The sequence below is a fragment of the Sparus aurata genome, chromosome 16 (assembly GCF_900880675.1).
Source record: "Sparus aurata chromosome 16, fSpaAur1.1, whole genome shotgun sequence".
NCBI lineage: Eukaryota > Metazoa > Chordata > Actinopteri > Spariformes > Sparidae > Sparus > Sparus aurata.
In genome coordinates this window covers 25,896,609-25,919,536 of record NC_044202.1, presented here as the reverse complement: position 1 = coordinate 25,919,536, position 22,928 = coordinate 25,896,609, and the positions used below count along the sequence as shown (strand labels likewise).

General features: G+C 40.0%; 1 protein-coding gene across 5 annotated transcripts in view; it reads left to right on the top strand.

The window, feature by feature from the left end:
* LOC115566233 (leucine-rich repeat and fibronectin type-III domain-containing protein 2) overlaps positions 1-22,928 on the top strand; it is a 165,272-nt gene that overhangs the window by 31,856 nt on the left and 110,488 nt on the right. For 2 of the 5 annotated variants that reach the window (XM_030392011.1, XM_030392012.1), the window contains exon 2: positions 21,208-21,350. The exons of the other annotated variants lie outside the window; for them this stretch is intronic. The gene's annotated coding sequence lies outside the window, so the exon portion shown is untranslated. The remainder of the gene's footprint in view (positions 1-21,207; positions 21,351-22,928) is intronic. 5 annotated transcript variants of the gene reach the window in all.

Here is a 22,928-nt window from a genome sequence, read left to right as displayed (position 1 = left end):
CAATAAAGTCTATCTATCTATCTATCTATCTATCTATCTATCTATCTATCTATCTATCTATCTATCTATCTATCTATCTTTATGCAGGTTGCTAGGTCTAGGTAGGCCCAGGTATGAATGGTTGTTGTGGAGCTGTGGAGAGAACTCAGTACTGCACTGTAGGTGGGTGATAAGTAATGTCATAGGCCACCTCTTTGAACAGAGGACGACCCACATGAAGGCTGGTTGGGTTAACAGATCACTGATGAGTGACACTAACAACTCAGAACTCACATGTGCCCTTAATAAAACTGTCAGGACACTCCCACACATAGTTTAAAAGGCCGGTGGAGTGGCAATTTATGTCAGATCCAGTCTTGCTGCACAAGTCTTGCTTGCCAAATCTATTAGTAAACAGTTTGAAATCTTAGCTGTAAGTATTGCTTTGTCAGGTGGTCAACACTTAACTATTGTTGGTTGCTATAAGCCCCCCTCTGCCACTGCAGAGACATTATCCTCTTTAATGCAGCTGTTATCTAAACTGAAATTCAAAGAAATTGTTCTGGTGGGTGATTTTAATTGGGACTGGTCTTCACCAGTGTCTGATCCTTTTAAGGCCCAGTGCTTGGCTCTTAACCTTACCCAAATCATTGAAAGCCCCATGCGTCTTAACTCCAAATGCCCAACCAAATCTTCTCTTATTGATCTTTTAATTACCAACATGCCACATAAATATTCTGCTACAGCAGTTTTTGCCAATGATCTGAGTGACCACTGTGTGATCGGTGCTGTTAGGGACACTAAAATCCCTCGCACTAAGCCTCGTATTGTTCTTAAAAGAAGCCTTAAGCACTTTGTTGACCAAGCTTTACTTCATGATCTCTCTCATTTTAACTGGGATCGTATTTTACTAATTGATGATTTAAATCTTGCATGGGAATATTTTTATGACAGTTTTAGTTATTTTATGGACAAACATGCTCCTCTTTGTCGGTTCAGGGTGAAGGGACGAGAGAGCCCCTGGTTCACTGCTGAACTGACGGATCTCTTACACAAGAGAAATCAGCTCTGGGCCAATGCAAGGAATTCGGGGCTTGAGGCTGACTGGGTACTTTTTCGCCAAGCGCGTAACAGCTGCACTAGTGCTATTAGGGAAGCTAAACGAGAGTACTATTTATCACAGACCTCAGACAACTTAAACGACCCTAGGAAATTTTGGCATACCATAAAATCTCTTTCAGCCAATACCTGCTCTTCAGAGCTGCCTCCCAATATTGCTGTTGACTCCACCCCTATATCAGACAAATCTGAGATGCTAAACTGTTTTAACAAACATTTCATAGCCTCCAGCTCCTTGTTTGATTCCTCTTGTGATGGTAACTCGCCCACTCTGTCCCTCGTAAGCCCAGCCACGGGTAGCCAAGATTTTTCTTTCTCTTTCACCCCCTTCTCTGTTAAAGAGGTTCTTATGGCCTTAAAAGACCTAGACCCCCGAAAATCAGCAGGTCCTGATAACCTTCCCCCTCACTTCTTACGTTTGGCTGCGCACATTATAGCTCAGCCGGTATCTCACATCTTTAATCTTTGTATCCAGAGCAACGTTATTTCCGATGTGTGGAAAACTGCCTACGTGCTCCCTCTCCTGAAAGGGGGTGACCACACTTTACTGGATAATTATAGACCTATTTCCAAGCTCTCTATTTTAGCAAAAGTTCTTAAAAGGCTGGTGAATGACCAGGTCAAGGATTACCTGAGCCTGAACAATATTTTATCTCCTTTTCAATCTGGCTTTAGGAAGCTGCATAGTACTGCAACTGCTGCCATTAAGGTGATAAATGATATGTTGGAAGCCATGGATGCCAAGAAATATTGTGCTGCTCTTTTTATCGATCTTTCAAAGTCATTTGACACAGTCGATCACAGTATTTTACGTCAGCGACTGTCCACCATTGGAATGTCAGACCATGCAGTTGGCTGATTTTCTAACTACCTTTCCAACCGTAAGCAGTGTGTGCAGTCCGATGGTCTTTGCTCTGGGTTCCTAAACACCGTAAACGGTGTGCCACAAGGTTCTGTCTTAGGACCCACTCTCTTTACCATATATGAATGAGGTGGGCCAAAATATTAATGCATCTGTACATCTTTATGCTGATGACACCGTTGTCTATTGTTGTGCGTCTTCTGTTGCCCAGGTGTTCACAGATCTGCAGTCTGCATTTGACGCCATTCAGGTGCAATTGTCTCAACTCAGGCTAGTTCTAAATACAGATAAAACTAAGTTCATGTTCTTTTCAAATAAAAAGAAGGTGCCTGCTGTTCTACCCTCTGTTACATCAGCTCAGGGTACCCCCATTGAGTCTGTGGCCACTTACAAATATCTAGGCATCACAGTGGATGATAGCCTTTCTTTTAAATGTCATGTTGACCAGTTAGTGAAGAAACTGAAGTTAAAGCTGGGGTTTTTCTTCAGAAATAGAGCCTGTTTTGCTGGGAAGAAGGCCATTACTAAAAACTGGCTCAAGACTGACCCCCCTTGTAACAAACAATGGATGTCAATTATAGACGATATACAAGCGATGGAACATCTCACATACAAGTTGAAAGTGAAAGAACACCTATTTGCTAAAAGATGGGAGAAATGGTTATTATATAAGGAGAGACTTGACTCTAAATAATTATATACAGGCTCTGTTCTTGATGATTGTATTTTATGTTTGTTTGTTTTTTGTTCTTTATTGTTCTCTATAATCCAGAGGGGATTGTATTGCAACGCATTGTTAACATTGATAACTAAAACAAATAAATAAAAATTGTTATAGAAATAGAGCCTGTTTCTCTTTTAAAGCCAGAAAACATATTGTTGCGGCTACTTTCTTGCCACTACTGGATTATGGTGATGTTATATATATGATTGCCTCTGCCCACTCCCTGCAACTGCTGGATGCTGTGTATCACGGGGCCTTGAGATTCATAACTGGTTGTAAACCCCTCACACATCACTGTACATTGTACTCTCTTACAAACTGGTCTTCACTTACCATGCGCAGAACCACTCACTGGTATCTATTTATCTATAAATCCATTATCGGACTGCTTCCCTCCTATTTGTCCACTTATTTCACACGGAAACAGTCCGATCGCAGCCTCCGGTCCCTGGGTTTCATCTTATTTGCCACCCCAACAGTTCGTACTGAACTTGGCAAAAAGGCATTCTCCTACGCTGCGCCTGCAACCTGGAACTTCCTCCAGCAGAGGCTGAAGCTGTCCAGCTTTATTCCTTTAGGGGACTTCAAATTGCTTGTAGGAAGGCTGACGAGACAGTCTGTGGGGGTCTGCACATGTACATAACAGTCCTATTCTATTCTTCCTTGCACTTTGTAGTTTGCACTATACTACTGCAATGTTTTTTGGGTTTTTTTGGTTTTTTTGTGTGTGTTCTGTGTTGTGTCTCCTGTATGTTCAGTGAGTCTGTAACTTTGTGTTTTGCTGCTGCCTGCCTGGAACAGGTCTCTCTTGTAAATGAGACCCTGGTTCTCAATGAGATTTTACCTCTATAAATAAAGGTTAATAAATAAATAAAAAGCCTGCAACTCCCCCTCCAGCCTGTTAGAACTGAGGAAGCATCTTGGATGAGAAGTGAAACGTCTTAAAGAAAATGAAACATGTCTAGATGCCAATGATAAATCACTTAGAACATAGACATTTTTTTTTACTTTATTATATGTTTAAGAAATATAAATATGTTGAAACTTCTGCATATGTGTATGTTCTTGTGAGGAAACCATGAGGTTTACATAGGTTTTGAGTGAAATGTTCCAACAACTAATAAATATATTTTCATGGAATTGAATCGAGGTCTTCATGTCCCCCTCAGGATAAATTATTTTGACTTGGTCAACATCTGGCTAAACATTTGGCGCCACCAATAGATTGTTTTAATTGATAACACTTAAAGGATAACTTCGGTCGATTTAAACATGCAGCTTCATTGCTCAAGCTACCCTTGACTTGCCAGTACCGAAGACGCGAACACATTTGGTCCAGCCATTACAGAGCTCTGTGAACGGAGACTTAGCATTGACAGCTAACAGCATGGGGTCAGAACTTTACACTGTGTTTTAAGCGTCTTAACATGCTCAACATCTCACACCAAAAGTTATGCAACATCAGCAGACACCTTACAACACAGCACTGTAGCGTGTATGACTCAAAATGAATAAAAAAGTAGTTAAAACAGTGTGTTTGTGCAAGGAGCTACATATCGGTTTCTTGACATCCGTGTGTTCCGGTAGCTAGACCAAACTAGTCAATCCGTCGAGTGTGCGCTCAACAGGCTTAACAGGCTATTGTAAGGCTCATTGCTCAGGACAGGCTGTAACATGGACATATACATTATGAACAGAAACACGAAAATGCTGGAATATGTTTCCGTCTCCGCCAGTTAGGGAGGAAGCGCACGCTCGACGGATCGACTAGTTTGGTCTAGCTACCGGAAGACGCCGATGTCAACAAACAGGTAAGTGGCTGCTTGCACAAACACACTGTTTTAACTACTTTTTAATTCATTTTGAGTCATACATGCTACAGTGCTGTGTTGTAAGGTGTCTGCTGATGTTGCATAACTTTTGGTGTGAGATGTGGAGCATGTTAAGACGCTTAAAACACAGTGTAAAGTTCTGACCCCATGCTCTTAGCTGTAAAGCTAAATCTCCGTTCACGGAGCTCTGTAATGGTTGGACCAAATGTGTTTGCGTCTTCGGTACTGGCAAGTCAAGGGTAGCTTGAGCAATGAAGCTGCATGTTTAAATCGACCGAAGTTCTCCTTTAAGGAACAAACAAATGACATTCCAATCTAATTAGTTGTAATATGTGTTTAGAGCAAACTAACTAATGATAGCATGCTGCAGTAATATGGTGTAAACACTTGTTTGTGTTTGTTAGGCATTGTCTTTTTAAGCATGCTGACATTAGAATTAAGCTTAAAGCACCATTGTGGCAAAATACAGCTTCGCAGAGCAGCCTGGTTGTAGATATTTTGTGTTGTTTTGATATAACGTCTTCCCTGGGTATGCTTGGGTACAATGATATTAAAACTTTTCAAATAGGCCATTTTCACTTCAAGACTGTTGAATTGCACAGTTTTCAAAGAGAGCGAACACTTGCAATGCAAAGGTGAACAGCTAAAATATGAAAAAAAAGTACTGAATCTGAGAAGAAAATTACTTAATGCTAGGGACTTACTGTCAGTATCATAGTATGTCAAGGTATAACTATCAAGGCATCAAGAAATCTTGAAAATGACGGTTCAGTCTACAAATAAGTAGGCTATAAACCAAAATCTGTTCAAAGGCTTGACAGACTGTGGTTTAAGATCAAATTACTTCAATCTTTGTTACTCACTTTTAAGATTTCCTATATAATTTAGCCATAGAACACACATTCATTTAAGAAAATATGATTAATGTAATAATTAAACTTTTAAAAGAATATTTCCAAATTAATTTCAATTTCAACCTTGGCATGCTCAGAACTTTTTGCAGCGTGTGATCTGAGAATCATATATCATTAAAATAGTAATCACAATAGGATGGAAGCGTGGTCCCAAAGATCCTTTTTTCTTATGGAAATGTGTTTATATTGAACATAATCTTTTAACAAGTGCTTATGGTTGAGCAGTAACACTTTGTACAAAATGGGCTGAAAAAAAAATATTTTTTTTTCTTTTGCACAGTGGAGAGGCATATTTGTTCGATACTTCCATCTCAGTTCAGTTCACCAGTTAAACATTCAGAGATAATGGTGCAAAAGAGCCTGGGCATTTAGCAAAGGTTAAGAAGCAGGAGCTGAAACAAAGGGATTGAATTCTCGCCCAGGCAGAGTTCTGCAAAGCTTCACAGTAAAATGTAGCAGCAATTTTAAACTTTGGTATGGTTATTCTTTGCCTACAGACAGGCTCCAAGGTAGAAGGGCTTCAGCTTGCATCACTCATGTCCAAGGAGTGTAAAAATAGTCTCCGTCTGTTTAGACTGTTCTTGAAAAGGCTCCATGTAGCCACACCGTCTATTCACGCAGTTAAGAGCAGCGGCACCATGCAAGCTTTTTATTTTTCTCGTTGAGTAGAAGACCTCAAGGGCAGATACAGTTTGCATTTTATTCAACCACTGCAGACAATCTGGGTCGTTTAGAGTCGTTTATGTGCTCTCTTATAGTCAGCAGATGTCTAATTGAGGTTAAAGGAATATTGGATGAATAAACTAAGCCTTGAGGGAAAACACACATCTCTGGACTGGGATTTGTCTGCAAGGCGTAGCCTGTTGGATCTCTGCAAGAGTTCACTGGTGTATGTTTAATTCAAGAGTGATCACATGTGCTTGTGGAATGCAAGTGAGGAGTGAAAAAAAAAAGCTTGCTTCTGCTAGTTTATTCCACTGTGGAGGTCAAGTCAAGGATTCAGAGTCCCACAGTAGGCTGTGCAGGATTAGAGCTGTGTTTGCCTTTACAACAAAGGAATGAGCTGGTAAGCTAACAGTGTTTCTGGGTAATTATGTAACATGTGAGTCAGACTCGCTTACAAATTAAATGTACCCCGCGAGTTTTCAATGTTTACATTCATTTTTTCTCGTCAAAGTGATTTCTCAGTATCTTTACAAACGTTTCTCACTACATTAAACATTTGGCATGTGGAAACAAGCTTTTGCACTCAGAAAAAAATATGCCCCACTCCTGTACTCCTGAGGGGCATGTGCTTTCTTATGAGTATGCTTCCTGTGGAGTATAGGAACATATTAGATGGACCCTGCCATCAAAACATTGCATTACACTTCCACTAGTAGTCAAATACACCACATCTAAAGATATTATATGTTACAATATCTGCATCAACTGTACTTACATTATCCCAAATGTTCACTCTGTAAGTGAGAATGAGGAAGGTAGTCATGGATGGTGACTAAACATAACATCAATGAAACTTTAATACCTCATCCTTACAAACATTTCTTTATGTGTCATGTCAGATAGGTTTTCATCTGCAATGGTGGTTGTTTAACAATGAAGACAACAACTCTCACAGTCCCTTGATATTTATGTATTTTGTTTTCAATTAAGGGACCCACTGCATAAAAAATACATATGACACATTTCAAGTGGAACTGAAATTGCCACTGTCCTTATGTGTGAGAAAATGTATGTATAATTAAACTCTATCTATCTATCTATCTATCTATCTATCTATCTATCTATCTATCTACACTTGTTGTAAAGGTCGCTGTTAGAGGTGCTGAAAACTCCCTTCTGCTCAAACGACACTTTTAAACTGGCCACTGCACAATTTGTGTCTTCACATTCAAAACATGTGGGAGGACTAATATGAAAATTTGTTTGATAATATTCAAAATCTCATCGCATTTATTGCATTGTTTTTTACTTAGGGTTAAAGCTAAAGGAGACAGAGTCTTTATTTAAGTTAATCATTGATTCATTAATTATCTGTAGCTGGATGTTGCATATAATGTTTGCTTACTTGACAGCGGAGCCTTATAAGTGCAAAACTGATGCTAAAGGGGGTAGGTAGAGTGTCATAGTTTGAAGTTTAAAGCCACTGACCAAGGTGCCATATTCGACACATCCACATCCCAAAAACATGCAGATTAGGCTAATTGAATACCCTAAATTGCCTCAATTTGAGTGTGAATGTATGTCTGTCTACATGTTTTCGTTCTGTGAGAGTGCTGACCTGTCAGCGGTGTACAGCGCCTACATCCGACTATGACCATGCACAGGATAACTGGGCTCAGATAATGGATGGATCTTTTTAAAAGTAATTTAAAGGTTGTGAGTCGAGAAGTAGGACTGATCTCCTCAGGCATTTTGTTCCACTGATACACTGAAGCCTAATCAATCTTCATTGTTGGGCTGAATTTACAGACTGCACCCTGCCTGAGGATCTCTGGCTGTAATTAGGCTCATAAAGGTCAGAGACACAGCTCGATGATAGTCCAGCACAAGCCTTGTGGTTGACCAGTGAAATGTTAAACCACCAGGGAGGGACTAAATAAAAAACTTCAATAGTTATCATTTTTAAATTGGGTAAATGCTCAGCCAGTTCTTATTGTTTGAACCAAAATACTTACTGAAAGCTGTGACTGCTGTGTCATTTCCAGATGTACTCAGGTCAAGAAACACTCCTATGAGCGGTACATTAGATTATCAAACTTAGACTTAAAAGGCAGTGTCACAGTGCTCCTGGGATTCTAAGACTAAACTGAAGTCTGTCAAATTGCTTTTAATACAAAGTCCACAATCCAGTTTCTCAAAAACGTTGGATAAAAGGACACAGGTCTCAAACTGAGAACTAAAGAATCTGAACTTCTTTAAATCAGCAGAGCCACAGCTGGACTGTGTCTCAGTCTATATAAAGGTTTTAAGAAGTTTGTGTTCTAAATGCTTATAGCAACACTATTATAAGGTATATCATATTGTAACATTATACTCCACAAATCCACAAGGGTAATTCTACTTTGCAGCTGCATACAGTAGGTAGCAGCTCAGACTGCTGCCACAGGGGATATGCCTCAAGCTATTAAATACCACAATTTCTTATAATGCATCTGAAACTTAAGCACATTAGATTTAATACACTTTAAGATTTATAAGGGCACATAAGAGTAAAAAAGAGCCAACTTTCCCCAAATTTAATCCCAGAACCACACAAATGTCAAGGCTACAGCTATGAGCCAGGAGGGCTTGAAAATATCCAGAAGCAGAATGAAAAATATGTTTGCATTTTTAATGCAAGGGAGGTTGAATGATTCACTTGGGATTTTTTCTCCCCATATTTTTCATAGTGAGGTTCTCCATTTTAGCATATTTTCTTCATATTTTATTAACAGCTGGTGTTCAAATTAACTGAGAAGGATACATATAGTACAGCATGCATGGTTTTCACACATAGTTGGAATATAAGGATAGTGAAAAATAACCCTATACTAATCAATAGTTTGGCCCCATAAGTGCTGCTTAAATGGCAACAAAACATTGGCATATCACTGTATAACTTTTAGTTGGAAGTGTGTTTCTGTCCAATAGATAAATGTAAAATTCATTCTCAATTTCCATTTGGCTGTGTTTTTGGTCAACACCAACTCCTTAGGGGAATTATCAAGCACTTCATATGGTCACAAGCTAGTTGCCAAAATTGCCGTTTGGGGCTTAGCAGGCAGCATACCATCAGTTTAGAGAAGTAATCTGACTTACCTGATGTAAAGTGATGGTATAAGCCGTAGTTATGCTATTTGTTATCTTGACCTCGATATCAAGAGTATTAGTATATGTCAGGGGTACTCAAATACAAATCTTAAAGGGCCACAAAGATTTTTTTCAATGACTCAAAGGTCCATGTATTGAGGTCGGTCAGGCCACATGCAATAATATTCTAATATTCAAAACAAAATGTCCTTTTCATTCTAAACAACAAAATACGAACTAAAATAAAATGTAATTTCCATTTTAACATAAATTAAAATACATAGTTGAATATTTCCTCTTTTTGTTTGCCTTCAAACATTGTGTCCATCACTTCAGTCATGCATTATTTTATTTCATTGTGACATAGATGTGACAAGCATCCTGCTTGCAGCTTGATATGACGATTTCAGTGCATTTATTTGTGTTGTGCTTATCTCTGAATTTTGAGGAAGTGTCTCTTCAAAATTCCTATGCTTTGTCTCATAATGCCGTTTCAAATTGGAAATCTTCATCACAGCTTCTCCTGGCATATTGTAACGCCCCTTGTGGACTGTGGCGCAATGACTCTTGGGTATTCTGTTGGTGTTGGTGTAATTATGGTTCGTGAATGTGTTTGTGAATAAGATGATATGTAAGATGGTTGTGGGTTAATTCACGTCATTTGTTCTTTGATTAAATGGAGTTGAGATTTAACAAGGATGATAAACATTTTGGCACCGTGAGTGAAAGGGTGTTTGCCGGGAGAAACTCCCCGTCCATTACAACGTTTGCGTGATTGATATTACATGACGAACTGGGGTAGAACTACTTAAACTACGTCTGGCCTTTGTTACTGCTGCACTGTAAAATATGTGGGGCTTGTCCTGGTCAGAGGGAGAATGAATGCAAATTTTAAATCCCAACTTCTCTGATTCACGGATTTGCACTGTCCACTTTGTAATAGCAGTTTACTTGGAAACACGCCATTTTCAATCTTTTACCACCGGCAAAATGTGAATACGTGAACTGCTCCGAAAACGAAAGTGAAAGTTAAAAGTTGCGCTCGCAGCGGTGAGTGACCCAGCTGTCTCTGTATCGTTGGCATGGAGACAAGTCCCGGTGCACACGTGCTGACCCAACCAAAACCCATGGTGAAGGAATAAAAGTTCGGGGGCCACAAACAGGAGTCCGGCGGGCCCTATTGAGGATCGCTGGTATATGGGAACAGTTAGATCCAGGTAGTTTCTTTGTCTTGAGACTTTTCTTAAATATTCTTGAAATTGCGATATAATTAAATAGATTAATGTGACGCTCTGCAGACTCTGCATTTTGATAAGTGATTTCTGACGTGATTGATACCTCTATAAGACAGTGTTACAGCTAATTATCACAGATTAATAGCAGAAATCTTGAAGAAGACAAATGGGTAAATTGGGTCTTTCTCGAAAAACAGCTCTGACTCTGACTTTAAAGGAGAACTTTGGTCGATTTAAATATGCAGCTTCATTGCTCAAGCTACCCTTGACTTGCCAGTACCGAAGACGCGAACACATTTGGTCCAACCATTACAGAGCTCCGTGAACGGAGACTTAGCATTGACAGCTAACAGCATGGGGTCAGAACTTTACACTGTGTTTTATGCGTCTTAACATGCTCTACATCTCACACCAAAAGTTATGCAACAACAGCAGACACCTTAGCACACAGCACTGTAGCGTGTATGACTCAAAATGAATAAAAAAGTAGTTAAAATAGTGTGTTTGTGCAAGGAGCTACTTACCTGTTTGTTGACATCCGTGTGTTCCGGTAGCTAGACCAAACTAGCATATCCATCGAGTGTGCACTTAACAGGCTTAACAGGCTATTGTAAGGCTCATGGCTCATGACAGGCTGTAACATGGACATGTACATTATGAACATAAACACGAAAATGCTGGATTACGTTTCCGTCTCGGCCAGTGAGGGAGTAAGTGCACGCTCGACGGATTGACTAGTTTGGTCTAGCTACCGGAAGAAACGGATGTCAACAAACAGGTAAGTAGCTCCTTGCACAAACACACTGTTTTAACTACTTTATAATTCAGTTTGAGTCATACACGCTACAGTGCTGTGTGCTAAGGTGTCTGCTGTTGTTGCATAACTTCTGGTGTGAGATGTGGAGCATGTTAAGACGCTTAAAACACAGTGTAAAGTTCTGACCCCATGCTGTTAGCTGTCAATGCTAAGTCTCCGTTCACAGAGCTCTGTAATGGTTGGACCAAATGTGTTCGCGTCTTCGGTACTGGCAAGTCAAGGGTAGCTTGAGCAATGAAGCTGCATGTTTATATCGACCGAAGTTCTCCTTTAACTCTGTCTCATGAGGATGATCCTCCTGTGTTTCAAAATGATTTTTTTTTTTTCTCAAAGATATTTTTATTAAGTTTTTACACAAATATAAAGTACAAGTAAAAAGATTATTACAGGGAGTTTGTAAAATGCACAGTCGACACAGATTGAGAGGGATGGATGATCCCGTTCATCAACAGTAGGGAAAGAAAACACAAAACACAGAACAAGAGCGCAACCCCCCCCCCCACACACACACACACACATACACACACACACACGTCATTACCTAGCCAGACTCAAACTGATATTTAAACCTTTTTGGAGCGCTTTCCAAAGGAAAAAACTCAATTATTGATCAACCATTTACTTTAAGTGAATCCAAGAATGATATTGATTAAATAAAATTATCCTAGTCCCAGGATGTCTGGTCAGGCTAAACAGTGTGACAGTGTGAAATGTAGCAACAGATGCCGTCCATGCGGGTGGCGTCCATATGGGTTGCCAATAATCTTACACTTTACAGGCTGATAAGTGCGAGATTGCATTGTGAGCCTGCAAGCGAGGGATTTCAGTTTTAATAAAAGATGTTGTTATTAGGTTTGTTTTAGTATTTAGGTAGTGTTTAGGGATTTAGGAAACATTGGCTATTGATTCATCTTTACTAAACTGCTTTTAAATTGTTTTAGGAGATGTTTTAATACTTTCAGAGGCAGAAGCCTGTCCAAGCTTACGAAATTCAAAGGCCCACCTTGCAGATGTGCATCAATTTCCTTGGCCAAGGCTCCATACTGTCACTCATTTCCCAAAGCAAGACAACTGTTGAAGTGTCCAGCCTGCCAAGCCTATACATAAGCAATGACTCCTGTACTGACAAATGGTCAGAAGACACAAGGAAGCAGTAGGCAGAAGGAGTACGATTCAAAGGGCACTCACTGCTAGGGCTCACATGGCGTTAGCTGCCTTTCAACGAAAACTTTCAAAGGGAAAAACAGACAATACTGCTAAAGACAAACAGTAACCAGTCAGACAGGGTAAAGTCATTACTTGTTTGTGAGTGTTTTCAGTTATGTTTGCAGGCATTCTTTTTTTATCATTATCAAGCCAAATTAAATAATAATGTGAATCCATTCATCCAACAACAGCGGGAAATGGAAAGAAGAACTCTACTAGCCTTTTGTTTTTCTTTGCCAAAAAGGAAAAGAACAGTTCACACAGCAATTTGTTTTCAATTGCTTTGGTAAACCATTGATACTTTGTCCACATGCAGCAAATCAGCAGGGTGTCCTGCACATAACACATTGTTATTCCGCTTATGGAAATATCAAGGTTGCACAGCCAATATGTTCTTACTGATGTTTTTGTGTAAGGCTGCTACTCTCTCCTCTTGTTTGCATGAAAAGGTGGAAGTTTAAAGAGCATTGAGTAATTGAACAGTGAATAACATGGGAAAAAAGAAGGGGGATTGTGGTGCACACTTTAAGCACTTGCTGTTGTCATCCAATAAAGTGGCATGTGCTAACCAGAATAGAAAGTATTGTTGTTGCGGTACTACTGTCAGCAAAGAAAGGAGGCCACTATCCCACTATCCTCAATGCCTACCTTGCTTACTCTTGACAGGTTAGGGTGATAGTGAGATGTACTTGAGCTGCTTAGTGTGTGTGGTAGTGAATCTGCTGCTAAGCTTCATGCATGTCAACGGAGGAGGCCGACATGCTTTGCGTACATAGCGAAGACAGTGCAGAAATATTGGTTGAAATATAGTGACATAGTAGGGAAGGCATGCAACATAGACCACAGACTAATGTAGGATCATACATGGAATGCATTACTCTCCAATGGGAGCTCATTCATTTCAAATGAGAGAATCCATTATGGCTGCATGTGTCATTGCAAATGCACTGATTCAGGCTGACAGTGTTGCATGCATAGTATAAAGCGACTGCCATTTGGCACCACTAATGGAAATTAACGGGAAAAGAACATGTCGATAAATCTGCTACAAAAGTTTATAATGTACCACAAATTGATTGGTCTTCTCCAAACATATTTGAGTTACAGGACATCACATGACCCACATGAGACTGGCAAACAGGTGGTTAGTAACAGAAATCCATTACAGATTAAACATGCTCCAGGACTAATGTTGAAGCTACATGATGCATTTTGTGCTTTTCGCCTGAGAAAACAGTTTGCTTTAGGCCTTATGGAAGCATTTTTCTAGTTTTGATAAGTAAACTCTAGGAAACACAAACAACAGCCCAAGGACATGCTTCAGCTATGTTAGAGAGGACCAGCAGCTGACAGTGATACAATAAAGAGGGCAGGTAGTTATTGCTAGTGCGACATGTTGCTTTTGAAAAATGCACATTTACATGTTGGGGGTTAAGTGCAGGGTACTTATTGGCATTAGGTTGTCACATTTAAGGAATAGGCTAATGTAGTGGTTCAGATCTGGGAAAGGCACATTGTTCATCTTCCTCACACTTTCAAGGCGTGTGTGTCCTTAAATCAGTATGTGACAGCATAACACCGGCTTTGCCACATTAAAAAATGAAGCAGTCTCTCCACACATGGAACCTACAGTGATCTTGAAATAATTATTTGCAACAAAACATTTATGTGTGATACAACAAAGACATGCATGCCGTGGAGTTTGTATTGCTATCAATTCTGTAATTGCATGTACCAGCCTGCACTGGGCAGCTGGAAGCACACAGTGTCACATATGATGGCAAAACCAAAGCCTTGACCCTGACAACCCCAGCTGGAGTAGCTCTGAAACATTGTCTTACCACAGGAAGAATATCAGATTCCAACTGACCTCGGCCCGCTGCTGGAAATCCCAGTGTCACTATGAGAGGCTTTACTACAGACTAGAGGCGAGTGAATAGGGATAATTTAATGAAACATTAGATGAGAGCACTCCATAGTCCGTTAACAAATTGCTTTTCTGACTGCCAAGCTTTGCTCAATTTGGGTTGCCTGAAGGAAGAGCTGAGTGAAAACGAGAAAAGAAAAGGCAAAAAAAGAGCGGGTATGCACCTGCAGAGTTTAGAGGTCAGACTAAATAGTGCCAAGAAAACGACTGAAACATAGAAGGAGAGGCGGTCCTGTGATAACGAAGCGTTGTCTAGAAAGTCGACTTGTGGACTTTCCACTGGACGGATTAAGCAAAATAGGAGGCTGTTGACTTTCGACCAGAGAGAGCAGAAGGCACATTTCCTCTTATCCACAGCCACCTATGGGCATAAACAGGTGGCTGCTGGGTCCTGGCACCTTTCACTGCCAATGCTAGGTGAATAAAGGCTGGCCTTATTAAGATGCTGGCAGGACCCAGGGAAGCATTTTTATGGCATCACAAAGTAGATTCACCCCTCGTTACCTCTTACTTCTACGTAGTGTTCTTAAGCTTGGGATTTAAAGCTGGTCACAGAGTAAAGCCTTGAATTAGCTTAATGAGAGCCATGCACATGACTTAAATCTCACGTGCAGAGAAAGTCACAAGCAGGCACTCAGAGCCAATACGATTATTGTGTCTGTGTGCTGTGCTGTAAGATGTGGATGGGATTTTTATTTGTGTGCGCGGTTAAAAGAATGGTGTCTTACACGCAATACAGTGAATTATGTCTATGTTTGCATGCATGCGTCCCCCTCTGTTTCTGCTGGAGTTACATTCATGTGCTAATGCAAATTTAATTGGGACTCAGGCATATGGATTCTTGGTATCTCTGTAATGAGGACAGAGAGAGGCACGCCACCATGAAATGTATGTCTCAATTGTATATTGTTTACTTCACTCAGTTCCAGTGGGCGTAAGCTGAAGACATTTAAGTCTGTCCAACATACACACAATACACTGAGACCATCAAAGTGGAATAATGGGACATGTTCTAACTTTTCAGTTATGGTAGAGCTTTGAGTTATATTTTGTTCAGATAATACTCGGACTTGTCAAGCGAACAGTGTGCTTTCTTGCTTCTGCCATTACGAGCAAATAGTAAAAAAAAAACAAAAAAAACTACAGACCAAATCTGGACAAAAATCACCAGGTTAATCAGATTATTTGGAAGAGAAAATAAAAGCCATTGTAATCCATATTGTATTCTGTGAACATCTGTCACCGTTTACAGACCTACTGCACTTTAGTTGTGCGACTCAAGGTTTATGTAAAAAATAAAAATAATATTAGTGCGCACACTTAGTTCTTCATCCAAATAAATTGAAGGCTAATCTGGCTACACTAGCTTATTTACAACTCGTATGACTGTTTGACCTCATGTCTCTTTCCCCTATGGGCCTTACTTCCCTGAAATGTAGCAAATTCAGTAGAGGGCTGTCACAAATGTCATTTTTGGGGCTTTGGAGCTTCAGTGGCAATAACCGCTGAATATTTAATGCTTCTACTGGGGTGGGTTGTGGTCACATTTGTGAAAGCAAAACTACCTCATTGAACATAAGTGATCAGTGATCCGTAGGGACTGTAGGCAGTGGACTAATTACACATTTTACCATCATAGCTGTACTACTGTACTACTGTTCAACTGTCACTGTTACTTACTGTTACTTTACTTTTACTCACTCTTTCTACAATACATCTTGGTTTCGAGTTGCAATGAAAACCTAGAGAAGATCACATTTCCAGATGAGTAGCATGCTGTGTTTCTCTGCAGTGCAATGGCTTTTGCCCCATTGACCGGGCATTTGCTATGTTGTAACATAGAAATACAGAGTGAGATGATTTATTGTGACAAATGTGACAATATCAAGGGGCTCCACTCAATCATCAGTACATTACCAGTCTCTGTGGCACAGCACAGGGTTGATTGTTTGTGACCAATCAGATGCCCAGGGTGGGGGTTCAGAATACTGATTTGGATGTCAATTACAATGGCAGTGCTTTAAAGAATTCAGGTCAGCCCTAAAACAGTGTATAATCCTGTATGGACCTACACCTGTAATATAAAGAACTGACTTGTTTCCCCTTTGCACAACTGATAATCAGAAAGATTAATGTAATAATGACACAGCACTTCCCTTTTAAACAGTATGTACAATCGTGTTTCCACTCAATAAGTTGTCACATGGATTGTTAAGATTTGATTTAAACTCTGCAGGGTGTTCTTGTATTAAAACAGGATTTAATTGCACACAATGAGAGAGCTTAATTATAAATCATGTTTGTATGTATATTATGTTATTTGCATGTTGTTAACATGTTTACGTGGCAGGTTCTTTGATCATGTACAGTCCAAAATGCTGACTGGATTGGTTAAAACTAGAAGAGAGGCGCTGCATTGTCAATCAGCAGTATGGAAGCAGTTTGACAATATATGAGGAATGGAGTGAATGTGTTTTGCTGTAGCAGCCTCCAACAACTGTCAGCGGCAGAACACTAATGATTAGCAGTCTGTAGCAGCTGCAAGGTATGTGTGTGTTTGTGTGAAGGTGTGTTTTTGTTTCTGCATGCACAAGGGTGTGTGTTTTCGGTTGTGCTGTGCAGTGAAGCCATTTAAATGAATTCTTTGACCTCAGCTCTTGTTCAAACTGAAAAAGCTGTTTTCGTTCCTTCCCTATGCATTATTCTCCCACTGCTTCCTCCCTGCATTGTCCATGTGTGCGCTGGGACACAGGGACATATAGGTTAGACTATCCAGCAGCTTGATGTTTCATTGCAGATTGTAAGCAACTGCTAGAGTACACAACACCATATATATATATATATATATATATATATATATATATATATATATATACACATATATATATATATATATATATATACATACATATATATATATATATATACATACATATATATATATATATATATATATATATATATATATATATATACATATACATATATATATATATATATCATCACGTTAGCTGCTGCATCTCTTGCGCGTCGCCGTCATGGCAGGCAAAAAGTGTTGATCCCCGAGTGCGACCTGACAGGCAGGAGAGTAATGGTGAACCACTCCTCAAGCGTGCCTGTCAGGTCGCACTCAGGGATCGACACTTTTTGTCTGGCACGACAGCGACGCGCAGGAGGTGCAGCAGCTAACGTGAGTAGTTCAAAAATCTTCTTTTTCATAAACTCTGTGTACACAAACAATGTTCTCAATGCTCGTGTTCATGAGTAGAGACCCTGGTGATGCTACGAGCAAAGTTTCATGTTGTGTCGAGCCTTCTTAGTGTTCTAAAAATAGCGATTTTGATGCTAGCGTGTCATGCCCCTAGCTCTCCCGTTCAAAATGAACGTGCCCAAAACCGAAACTACGGTAAATCTTAAAAGTGCCTCTTTCGTCGTAATTATGCTTTTACACGAAGGTTTGACTCATATTCAATCCCAAATAAAGCCTTGGTTGCTTTTTGGCAAGAGTTTCGCTTTAAACAACCCCTGTACAGTAACGTCACAAGCAAAGACTTGTTGGCTGTTTATAATTAGGAAGTTTTAAATTGAGTTTGCTGTGTTCTTTAGCTTTGCACCTGCGACAATACTATTATAGAAAATATTTCCATTTACCCATTAGTAATTGCTTGGAGCCTGTCTCTACACTTACAGTCACACATCTGTAGTGTGCATGATCTAAATGAGTCCACAGGCTTTGTCAGGTAACACTGACAAGCAGAACATGGAAATCACATTAAACCCTGCATGCATCATTATCAATGTGCATGGCTGGCTGTGGAGACAAGTATTAAAGCTTTGATGGCAGCCGTCGTGAAAATGTACCTTTGATCGAGAAATGTCCAGGAACATGGTAAATCCATAAGCAGGTGTATCTGTCTCAGCCAAAAACCTAGGAGTTTGAAAGTGCAGGCTTGGACAGCTGTGGACTTACATATAATGCTCTCAGATGGAGGACATGTATGATTCATGTTGAATAATCTGGGGGACCAGTTCTAGGTCTCTTTCTATTTCAGAGTGACCCATTGACAGATGTTCAATCTTGTATCCACCGCTCAGAGTTTTACCAATGTTCTCTGTTGCTGTAGCTCACTGTAGCAGAGTTTTCACGGCTCGCAGATGTATTTTCTCGTCAGTGGATGGTTGGAAAAACATAGAGGGTGGCCAAGATAAGTTCCTTTACACCTGAGGTCTTTTGTGTCAGTACATCACAGCTTCAGTGCGGTCTGTTAGATTTTGCTGGATTTTGTCCCTAACCCCATTGTGAAGAATGAAGAAAATATGGTGCGTGAATATGTCTTTAAAGACCAACATAACACAAGAAACAAATGTTTCCTTCACCGAATAGCTTGATTCTGTATTACCCTCAGTGTAATTATACATCATTTGTTGGAGTCATAATAGCTAAATCTGGCATTCTGCTGGCCCCTCTACCAGTACATAAATGTTTCCCAGCTGCACAAATTTACCCATTGTTGCATTATTGTAACAGTACATGCAGGGGTTGACACATTCGTAAGGCAATAAGAAGTGACCTTATAAATAGCTTATAGCCTGGTAGATGTGCTCACTGACAAAGCCTGACAGCTCTGAGTCTGTTGTTGATAACTTTGTGCACATTGAATATTGATATGTAGGCAGTGTCCAGACTTGAGAATACCAAATTCAAATTAAAGCTGCAAGCAGCGATGAATAGGCCCTCGCAGTCCACACGCATCGGGGCATGCAGCATACCTGGCCCCATTGCCTGATTATTGTGTACGCTTCTCTTAACTGTCCGTGTTTGGGACAGTGCAGGAAGAGGTTAAATGTCATTTCCGGCATCCAACATGTAGCACTGTGACTATGAATGTATATTGGCCTATGTGTTTAGGGCTGGACTCTTATCAAACATGTGAAGTTTGGGCCAGATCGGAATGAGGAAGTTGTTCCTTTATGATTTGGTGGCTTGCTCCTGCCGGTATTCAATAATGTACGCTGAAGTCAGAAGAACAGTCTGCAATCCACATAAAAACAAAATGGACTACAGGTGAAAAATCCCTCAAACCAATTTGTGGTCAGTTGTGTTTTGATTATTGATTGGCGGCAACGCTGTCGGAGGGTGTGCTCACTTTATGGAGGAAAAAACCTATAAATGTCATGTTAAATAGGATGTTTGTCTGAATTCCTGTGTCCAGTAGGTGCCGCTATGGATATGAGACAGTACTGATGCATGGAGGTATTCAGGGCGACATCGTATACATGTGTGATGAATTTGGTGTAAATGGGAAATTGTATGTTGAAGTTATAAGGACTTGATGCTTTATGGCGAAGCATGAAAATTTCATGGCAACCATGACACCCACCATGTTTGATGTAGGCGAAAGCCTGTGATAGTGAATTTAAGTATGTGGTGTTCAATCTTCAGGAGGAGTTCGTTAAAGTACGAGGCATGGAAATGGATCAAAATGGGGATGAAATCGGAACTTTGACTCAAAATGGCCGACTTCCTGTTGGAGTGACCTGCTTGGTACCCCGATGTTTTTTGTACATCTGGTCATGAACCATATGCATACTGAATGTCGTTCATGTATGTGCATGTAGCATGTAGGGCTTGAATTTTTAGTTTTCCAATGTTGAGATATAAAATACTTCAATTTAAAGAGCGCCATCGGAGGGTCATCGGCCACAATTTTACACAGAGCCTTAGAGGTTCATGGGGAAGTAGTAGTAGTAACTTTAAGTAAGGCTCTCTACTTCTCCAAACTGAGGCTGCGCTGATCGGTGATTACGGTAGGGAACAGACCGACTATAGATATGTACTTTATATGACCCCACTTCAAAAAACACGAACTATCCCTTTAAGAGTGCATCTGAAGAGAGAAGTATATGTGTCCACTGCATGTTAGATTTTAATAAAAAAAAAAAAAAAAACAGATGTTTGATGTGTGCTATACATAAGACTAATATAGACTAATAATGAAAGTGCAGTGTATATATTTCGCCTATGAATGATATGGGAAAGCTAAGGTGTGGGGTATTAACAGTAATACACTTTAACTGCACTTTAACACTTTAACAAACATAAACTGTGACACAATAAACCAAAGGCTTACAACTACCCTATTACAAAGGGGATGGAAAACTAATAGCATTTAACTGACATACAAGCAGGAAAGACACCTGTAAAATAACACCTGAACAGGCCTAACGTTAAACTTTCCAAATGTCCCTGATGGAGTAATATTAACACACGTCAACTCAGCTATTTATTGATTATTAAACAATGCTGCTATCGTCTGAAGTAAGCTAGCAAGTTAACACTGCTCCAACAACAGATCATAACAGATGATAACTACGATCATTAAACAATAAATTTAATTCACTTCATCACATTGACGTTACTGTACTTGTATCTCCTTCACGTTTTCCTTCCTCTTCTTTCCTTCTTTTCCTTCACTGGGTGCCAGATGGTTTCAGTCTTTTGGACCTTGTGGTTCCGCTACAGTATCAGTAAATCTCTCTCTTGGTCTTGGGGTCTCGGTCCGGTCAGATTCAGGCAGCTCTCCTCTCGACCCGCCCCCCTCACAGAGGAAAGGTACAGTGCAACGAGCCAGAACCCAGAAAAAAGGCTTCTCCGTCATTTAATAGTCCTTGCTATGCCATTATATTGCTGTGGGCTTATATAATATGTCGAAATAATAGTAGTACTGGCACTGGTAAAAAGAAATATATTTTTTTAAATTTTTTTATTTCATTTTTTTTCTCCCCCCCATTTTCAGCGCCCCCGTGGATGACGGCGCCCCTAACATTTGCCTACTGCCTATGCCCAGGGCCAGCTCTGCTACTGAGTCCTCAATAATGAGTGAAAAGTTAATGGAAAAGAAGTGTGAAGAGTGATGTGAGAGTGTATATTTCAGTCAAGGTAAATATACTGTGTTCAAATATTACTTTGGTGAAATTGAAAGTCCTTCATACAAAATTGTACCAGAATAAAAATCTTAAAGTGTCTCATATTAAATGCACATCAGTATTTTTATCTGGTTTCATATTCAGCATTTTGCAGATTATTGTAATCAGTGGTTTTCTTTTTAAAGGGCTATTCCAGTGTAAATTTAATCCATGGTCTAAATCACCGTGAAACTGTGTTAGACTCCCTCTCGAGAGATCAAATTAGCAGACCACTAATTTACAGAGTTTTATCAACCTCAGAACGACCGCACAACATTAATACATTGCAGTAAATGGGTCCAAATATAAACAGCCACCACAAAGCCACAAATAATGCTCAGAACAGCACCAAACTTTAACAACAGTACAAGTAGGGTCTCAGCACATAGTCCGGGGCATCTAACCTCCACTAGCTTAGCTGGATATCTGCTGAAAAGCTGACTAAATTTACCACTCTCCTGCAGCATCCTCCTGTTGACGGGAAGTCCCGACGAGTCGATTACCAAGTGCAGTAGAGTTCCGTTGCTCATGGATGAAAATGTATGATTATGACTCCATGGAAAAGCAATCAAAGTTCATATGTGTCTGCCAGTTTATAACAGTTATTATCGAGAGCGGACAGGGAAAAGAACGGAATTGAGCATTTCTAATCGCACTCAGTAATCGTCGCGTCAGGACTTCCCCGACCCGGAAGCTGATGGAGGAGAGTTGAACTATGTTTTTAGCATCCCAATAGCTTCCCTAGCTAAGCTAGCGGAGGTTAGATACCCCAGACTATGTGCTGAGACCCTATTTGTACTGTTTCTGAAGTTTGGTGCTGTTCTGAGCATTATTTGTGGCTTTTTGGTGGCGGTTTATATTTGGATCCATTTACTGCAGTGTATTGTTGTCGTGCGGTCATTTCTGAGGTTGATAAAACTCCGTAAATTAGCGGTCATCTAACTTGATCTCTCGAGAGGGAGTCTAACGCAGTTTCACGGTGATTTAGACCATGGATTAAACTTGCACCGGAATATCCCTTTAAAAGGTGAGGGTTCAACAACCCTGTATGTTCCCTGCTCCAACACACCTAATTCCAACGATCAGCTTGTTTTTTTGTCTTCAAAGTTTTGTTGAATGGAATAGTTGCAGAAAATGGAAATACTCAAGTAAAGTGGTGGTAAACTGAGGTGCTGTACTTAATGAACTCAGTTACATTCCATGACTGGCAGTAAGAAAGAGGCTGCAATGGCAGACTTTTTTTCTCCATCATAGTGTGGCCATTCACAATAGTTATCAACATTTTTTGCCTTTAGGTCGGGTGGGTTCGATGACATGTCATATAACCTAGTTCATTTGAGGCAAACTGCACGTTATACTGCCACCATTATCCCAGAGGTGCTAAACGAGACCCTGTAGTATGTCCCAATAAGACCTTGTAAATTGAATAAGCCTGTAAAAACTACCTACATTTACATTTAGTCTTTTTCTGAAGGAAGAAATAGAGTTGTTAGATTGGATGTTCTTAATAGCAAAGTTTTTCACCTAAAGTTCAATGGTCCCTCACTAGGCA